Here is an 8,815-nt window from a genome sequence, read left to right as displayed (position 1 = left end):
TGATTTCTAAGTTGTACATACCATGTCACTATTATTGAGTCGCCCCAGTTGACTCAAATAAAGAAATTATTAGTTGGTACGAAAGACTAGACTAAGCCAGAGATGAGCCTAAAGGGCACTTTTCTAATAAATTTATGCCATTCAGGTCAAACTCGAATATAAAAAAAGAAAACCTTCCCCCTTAGAAACTTTCTTGCATCCTGCCCAAGCATGCCTTCACTTTGTGGTCCGATAATAATACACTGTGTGGGACGGAGTAAGGACGCTTCTCACCTCCTACGAGTCGTCCGTCGGAAAATACTTTTTGAATGGGGGTACCAGCAGAAGACTCTGAGGATTTAATGAAGGGACTTGGAGTGAAGTGATTGAAGGATTGTGTGCTGGGCGGGCACCTTGAGGTGCTTCAAACACAATATTCTCTAGAGCTGCAATAGCTCGTGTTCTAAGAATGTTTATACCGATGAATTAAATCGAATTTGATATTAAATCAAGCGGAAAACACTTAAAGTAATCATTCGTTAAGGAACACTGATATATTTTATATCATGTGTGTCTGAATAACTAAACATAAAGAGAATCAGTTGTGACATATATCAATTCAGTTATGGTGAAAACTGAACTGACGGATGCTCTAATTGATCAAATCAGTTTGAAAACAGTATGTAGGACCGTTTGCTGGGCACCTTGAGGTGCTTCAAACAAAATATTCTCCAAAAGCTGCAATATCTCGTGTTTTAAGAAAATATACACCGATGAATTAGATCGAGTTTGGTATAAAACCAAGCGGAAAACACTCGAAATAATCCTTCGTTAAGAAACATTGATATATTTTTTATCTTGTGTAACTGAATGACTACAAATTACTAGAGATCAGTTCTGGCTTATATCAGTTCAGTTATGGACATCACTGAACTGATCCCTAGTAATTTCCAGTCATTCAGTTACAAAAGATACAAAATATATCAGTGTTTCTTAACGAATGATTATTTCGAGTGTTTTTCGCTTGGTTTTATACCAAACTCGATCTAATTCATTGGTGTATATTTTCTTAGAACACGAGCTATTGCAGCTCTTGGAGAATATTTTGTTTGAAGCACCTCAAGGTGCCCAGCAAACGGCCTTTCAATTGGTATCAGAGCTAGCTGTTCTAAGAAGGACATTTGAAAACTGATATTTTAAAATATGTTTCAAAATGTTATTTAAAATGGATTTCAAAATCCTCTTAAAAATTTTATGCGTTTGCCATGAGAGGAGAGAAAGTTCTTGGCTCTACAACTAACATTGTAGCTATTTCTCTCGACTCATTAACTTTGTTGTTTTAAGTACCTTGCAGGGTTTTGAGTTCAGCTGACAGCAGTTCAGCTGAAACTTCTCAATAGACAAGATTTCAGTTGCAAACCTACTAGTTCAACTGATCAACAGACGAAACCAAACTACCAGCTGAAACTGATGAGTTAAGTGGAACTTAATCATCAGAAGTGCCGCAGTTCCATTGCATATCAGATCAATATAGATGATCAATGCGGTTCAGCATCAGTTGAGTCCAGTTTGAGTCAGCTCGACCAGTTAGCCAACACATAGATCAAGTTCAAGGCAAATTAGCTGATCCTCTGGCAAAAAAGACTCAAAAGTTATGCAACATTCAAAGCATTCAAGGAGACCAGTTGTTAGTATATTCAGTTATATTATGAGTAAACTAACTGATATTTGATGTTATTTAAAGTCTGCTAGTGGAGTAGCATTTTCCCTTACAATTGTTGATGTGCGTAAATGTACAATACAAGGGACGCTTATTCGATTAAATAAACATCTTTTTCATCCAGTTAGCCTTCACATAACTCAACAGCTATTTTAATATTAGTTGCCTAATGTGCTTGATTGATACTAAAACTTCAATAATCGCTTAATTTATTATATTTTTTAAGGAGAGTTTTTAATTCAGTTTCTTAGGGGAAGTTCTGTTTAGAACCACTCTTCGAACTGAAAAACTGTTTTCAAATTATTTCATTCAGTTGTTAAGGGGGAGCTTTTCTTTCTGCTACTCCTCGAACTGAAAAACTCTTTTTAAAAGTTTTTATTTTTTAATTCTCACAAAGGGGGAGAATCATTTTTTTTCCGCTTTAACTGCTCAAGTTTTGTGATCATCAAAAAGAGGGAGATTGTTGGAACATTTCATGTTCGCAATCTTGATTTTGATGTTAACAAAACTTGTTATTTTGTTTTTCATGATTTACCTAAGTGCGCAGGAAGCTGGAACTGATCAGGCTTCGAACTGATTAGTTAAACGAGCCAAAACTGAAGCTATCGAGATGCAAACTCGAAAACATCAACTGATCGACCAAGCTGAATCAGCTCAACTGATATATTAAAGAACAGTTCAACTGATTGTCCAGCTGATAGGTGATTTAGCAGAAGACCTTCAGAAGTCCGGCCAGCTGATGAAGAGTTCAACTGATGAAGAACTCAGCCAACCAGTTCAACTGAAAGAGTGAAATGAGTTCAACTGACGAGTCAACTGATTTTACCAGTCCAACTGAAGATCAGTTCAGATGACCAGTTAGGAACATCAGTTAGAAATCAATCAGTTGCATATCAAGACAAACTTATCTAAGTGGATTCCAGCTACGCACAAAGATACAAAAGCATCTGTACGATTAAAGGTACAATAATTGACGTTGCAGCAAAGATTAAAGCTGAGAGATTCCTGAAGGCATGTCAGAAAAGTCAAAACACATATACCAATGAACGCATTCAAGCTGCAACGATCACATGTGATGAGTCTTGGAGTACGGTTTCAATGCTTATATATATACAAAGCTCAAGACAATCATAAGAAGAATAATGAGAAAAACAATAGGTGTGTGAAAATACACAAAAAGGGCACACATATTGCATATCAGCTTACAAGAAGCAATCAGCCCAAAGGGAACACTTCAGCGTGTTATCAGCTTAGATTATAAGAATATTTCCCTCAGTGTGTGAGAACACTTTCGGGTAGTTTTCAGTGATCAGTTCTCACATGCACACACACCACCACACAAATACAGTCTTGCACAAAGACAATAAACTTGTGTATGTAGTGTTTGACACAGACATTAAACAAGTGTTGACTGGAAGGTGCTGCCTTCATCTAGTCTAGGAGTTCAGTTAGGCAGTGGGTAAGTCCTAAGTTGGGTGGGTTATTACACTTGTTGTAATTAATCAAAGTCTTCTAGTGGATCCTACCCGAGGTGGTAGAAGAGGTGACGTAGGAGCAGTTGAAGTCTCCGAACATCTATAAACATATCTTGTGTCTTTTTTGTTTAACTGCTTGTTTTTGTTCTTAACTGATTTGATCAGTTCAGCTTATATCAGTTCAGTTCTGTCCATAACTGAACTGATATAAGCCAGAACTGATACCTAGTAATTTCCAGTCATTCAATTACACAAGATACAAAATATATCAGTGTTTCTTAACGAAGGATTATTTCGAGTGTTTTTCGCTTGGTTTTATACCAAAATTGATCTAATTCATATGTGTATATTTTCTTAGAACACGAGCTATTGTAGCTCTTGGAGAATATTTTGTTTGAAGCACTTCAAGGTGCCCATCAAACGGTCCTTCACAGTAGTTAAAAAATTAAATACACAAGATATGTTTATGGAATTTCGGAAACTTCAATTACTCCTACGTCACCCTTTCTACCACCTCGGGTATGATCCAATAGAATACTTTGATTTATACAATTGATTTGTACAAACTCACTCAGCTTAGGACTTACCCAACTGGCTAAGTGAACTCTTAGACTAAACTGAATGCAGCACCTTCCAGCCAACACTTGTTTAACGTCTATGTGTCAAAGACTACATACACAAGTTTACTGTCTTTGTTCAAGAGTATATTTGAGTGGTGTTGTGTATGTGTGTCTGAGAACTGATCTCTTATTACAACACAAAGGTGTTCTAACACACTAAGGGAATTGTGCTTCTAATCTAAGCTGATAACACGATGAAGTGTTCCCTATGGGCTGATTTCTTCTTGTAAGATGATATGTAATATGCGTGCCCTTTTTCTCTGTATCTTCACACACTTGTTATATATTGGTCTTCACCGATCTTCTATTTATAGGCGGGAAACTGATCATACAGTGAGACTCAATAATTGTATCTGTTTCAACTTGAATACGTTCCCTGAGATTCGTGTCTTGACTTTTCCGACATCTATGCTGGAACTTTTTGTCTTTAAGTGTTGTTTTAACGTCCATTATTATACCTTGATCGTAAAATAGCTTTTGCATCGTTGTGCATAGCTGGAATCCACTTAGGTAAGCTTGTCTTGAAATGCAACTGATTGAATCCTAACTGATGCACCTAACTGTTCATCTGAACTGATATTCAGTTGAGCTGATGAAATCAGTTGACTCGTCAGTTTAACTGATTTCACTCTTTTAGTTGAACTGGTCAGCTGAGATCTTCATCAATTGAGCACTTCATCAGCTGGCCGGGCTTTTGAAGGTCTTCTGCTGAACTGCCTATCAGCTGGACAATTAGTTGACTTGTTCTTTGATAAATCAGTTGAACTGATTTAATTTGGGCAATCAGCTGGCACTTTCAGTTCGCATATGTTAGCTTCAGTTTTGGCTCATTTAACTGATCAGTTCGAATTTTAATCAGTTCCAGCTTCCTAAGCACTTAGGTAAATCATTATAAACAAAATAACAAGTTTTATTATCATCAAAATCAAGATTGCGAACATGAAATCTTCCAACAATCTCCTCCTTTTTGATAATCACAAAACTTGAATAGTTAAAGCGATTTTTAAAGAATTTTTAAATTTTAAAATATAACCGATTCTCTCCATTTGTGAGAATAAAAAACATTTAAAAACGATTAAATAAAAAAAATTCAGTTCAAGGGGTAAGAAAGCTCCTCCTCAACAACTGAATTTAAAACCGGGTTAAAAACGAGTTTAAAACATTTTCCAGTTCGAGGGAAATAAAGCTTCCCCTCACTAACTGAATTGAAATCCTCTTTAAAAATAATAATCTACGCCAAAATTTAGTAGTTTTAATCATTCAAGCAGTTTAGACAAGAAATCTGAAGATATCGGTTCAATCATATAGAAGCATAATTGAATAAACGTGATTTTTATTTAATCAAATAGATATCCCTTTTATTAAACATTTAAGTATATCATCAGTTATAAAGGAAAATTGCTATTACAATAGCATATTTTAAACGACATCAAATATCAATCAGTTTATGCATGACAAAAATCAATATACCAACAACTGGTTGCCTTGAACTCTTGAAGTGCTGCAACGATCTTGAGTCTCTTTGCCAGAGAACAAGCTAGCTGCCTTGGATATGATCTCTGTGTTGCCAAACTGGTTGGGCTGATTCAAACTGGACTCAGCTGATGTTGAACCGCATTGATCATCTACTTGATCTGATATGGCAGTTAAACGGCGGCATACCGCTGATGATTAAACTCCACTTTAATCATCCAACATCTCAACATAGCTGGGCTTCGTTTGTTGATCAGCTTCAACTGGTAGGTTGGCAGCTGAAACCTTGTCTTCCGATCAGTTTTTCTGAATAGCCAACAGGTAGGACTCATACCCCTGCATGCTGATTAAAGGCCCAAAGCTCGGAGTCAAGAGAAATTGCTACAATGTTAGTTGCAGAGCAATCCTCTCTACTCTTCGCAATGAGCTTTCGATAAACATTTTCAAATAGTTTTGAAAATAATATAAAATATTTTTAAATATCTTTTAAAACTATTTTAAAGTAAAATAATTTTAGTCATTTTTCAAATGTCCTTCTTAAAACAGCATGCTCTGATACCAATTGAAAGATCGTATGCTGGGCACCTTGAGATGCTTCAAACACAATATTCTCTAAGAGCTGCAAAAGCTCGTGTTCTAAGAATGTTTACATCGATGAATTAAATCGAGTTTGATATTAAATCAAGCGGAAAACACTCGAAATAATCCTTCGTTTAGAAACACTGATATATTTTATATCATGTGTAACTGAATAACTAAAACTAAAGGGAATCAGTTGTGACATATATCAGTTCAATTATGGTGAAAATTAAACTAACATATGCTCTAACTGATCAAATCAGTTTGAAAACAGTAATTAAACAATTAAATACACAAGATATGTTTATGGATGTTCAAAGACTTCAACTGCTCATATGTCACCCTTTCTACCATTTCGGGTAGGATCCACTAGAAGACTTTGATTTATACAATTGATTTGTACAAACCCACTCAGCTTAGGACTTACCCAACTGCCTAAGTGAACTCCTAGACTAGACTGAAGGCAGCATCTTCCAGCCAACACTTGTTTAACGTCTATGTGTCAAAGACTACATACACAAGTTTATTGTCTTTGTGCAAGACTGTATTTGAGTGGTGGTGTGTGTGTGTGAACTGATATCTTATTACAACACGAAAATATTCTCACACACTGAAGGAATTTTGCTTCTACTCTAAGCTGATAACACGATGAAGTGTTCCCTCTGGGTTGATTGCTTCTTGTAAGTTGATATGCAATATGCGTGCTCTTTTTCTAGGAATCTCCACACACTTGTTGTATATTGGTCTTCACTGATCTTCTATTTTTAGGCGGGAAACGGATCGTACAGTGAGACTCAATAATTGTATCCGTTGCAGCTTGAATGCGTTCCTTGATATTCGTGTCTCAACTTTTCCGACATCTATACTGGAACTTTTTGTCTTTAACTGTTGCTGCAATGTCCACTATTGTACGACTATTGTACCTTGATCGTACAATAGCTTTTGTATCGTTGTGCGTAGCTGGAATCCACTTAGGTAAGCTTGTCTTGATCTGCAACTGATTGAATCCAAACTGATGCACCTAACTGATCATCTGAACTGATATTCAGTTGGGCTGGTGAAATCAGTTGACTCGTCAGTTGAACTGATTTCACTCTTTTAGTTGAACTGGTCAGCTGAGCTCTTCATCAGTTGAGCATTTCATGAGCTGGCCGGGCTTTTTGAAGGTCTTCTGCTGAACTACCTATCAGGTGGACAATCAGTTGAACTGTTCTTTGATATATCAGTTGAGCTGATTCAGTTTGGGCAATCATCTGGCACTTTCAGTTCACATATGTTAGCTTCAGTTTTGGTTCTTTTAACTGATCAATTCGAAGCCTAATAAGTTCCAGCTTCTTGCGCACTTAGGTAAGTAATTATAAACAAAATAACAAGTTTTGTTATCATCAAAATCAAGATTGCGAACATGAAATGTTTCAACGTTGTTCGTCAGGTGAGGGACATGAACGTACCGTCCCCGGCTACAGAGTTGGATCAATCTCACTTATGCTTCAACTCACTTGGAGTTCCGATACGATAAAAAGAATAAAACCATATCGAGGTCCTAATTGTACGACTTTGTTATGATGTCCTTCCAACGTGGATTCACGTAGAACATCGCTCCACCGCATGTCCAGGGTTGAGCCCTGGGATTCCCTTCGACATTGGCCAGAAATTAGATTAGTGAAATTTCCCGTAGCAATAGTAGTATTGGATCAAACAATGTAAGAAATAGACTTGAGACATATAGCTTTAGCTGATATGTTCTGAAACTATCTTTTTTACTTTGACATTCTTGTGATCAATTGGTTGATGCATAGAATTAAGCTAATTAGGGTTAGCGCAAATAAGAGACACGAGTTGTCTTGAAGCGCATGAGTAACGCGAATCCACAATTAGTTGTATCCTTGAACCATTGATGGTCATAAAAATATTAGATTCTGTATTTCCATTGAGATAATCGGATTCAAAGAGAGTTGAATTTGACAACTTTAGTTTGATGGAGAACTAATGTAATGCTTATAAACGAGTTTACAAGTAGATTTCATTATTGGAAATTGTGAAAGTTAGAATGATTGATAAATAAGTTAGGAGAGTGAAACTGCCGAATTTAGTGAATGAAGTTCCAAAATAGACAACTACGAAAAATGACAATGGAAATTTTGTCCTAAGAAATTTTTCGTTTTTAAAACATGAACAGGATTTTCACCTCGTCACATTGGCGTTTTCCAATCTTCAATGGTTGTTATAATGAGTTAAGAATTATTTAATTAGTGAATTTAAAATACGCTATTAAATAATAATTGAGTATCAATGAATGTAAGATTCTCATAGAATATTCTATAATACTCTAGAGTTAATTAATTAAATTGATTAGGTAAATAAATAAGGATTATAATCTACATAGAAATTATCTTATTTTTCTCTCTCTCTTCATGAACTCACAAAATCGGCCATCCACCTCATGGCCGAGACCACCAAAGCTCCGCCGGGCATCATTGCTGCCTCGTCGCCGCCGCCGCACCACTGTCGAAATTTGTAAATTCGTGCTATTGAATCTCAGTGCAGAATTTTGTTTAGATCTCTAACGCAGACCTATACTAGGAGTTCAATGGACCAGACTTGATGATTGACGAATGACGTTGATTCCAATTGATCGTTTGTAGGGATTTACAAGAATGACCAATTCCACTAATCTCGAACTAGTTTGGTATCCAGAGTTCTTAAACACAAAGGAAAATCAAATTTAAACAACCCTATGAATTATTTAAAAATATGAGGACCAAGAATATTTTTAACGTCAAAAAAAAATTTTTAAACTTTCGCTGATTCTTGGTTGCGAGAAAACGATACATAAAAAGTGATATCAGAGACAAGGTTTCTCAATAATATGATTCGTTTTGTTTATTATTTAAATTGATTTGAGCTTTTGTTTCTAACGACTTAAGAAATTCTTTCAGAAACTTGCAGTACCTATAAAACACTTTTCT

This window comes from Primulina tabacum, chromosome 4 (assembly GCF_025594145.1).
Source record: "Primulina tabacum isolate GXHZ01 chromosome 4, ASM2559414v2, whole genome shotgun sequence".
Taxonomy (NCBI): Eukaryota; Viridiplantae; Streptophyta; class Magnoliopsida; order Lamiales; family Gesneriaceae; genus Primulina; species Primulina tabacum.
This window is presented reverse-complemented; position numbering follows the sequence as displayed.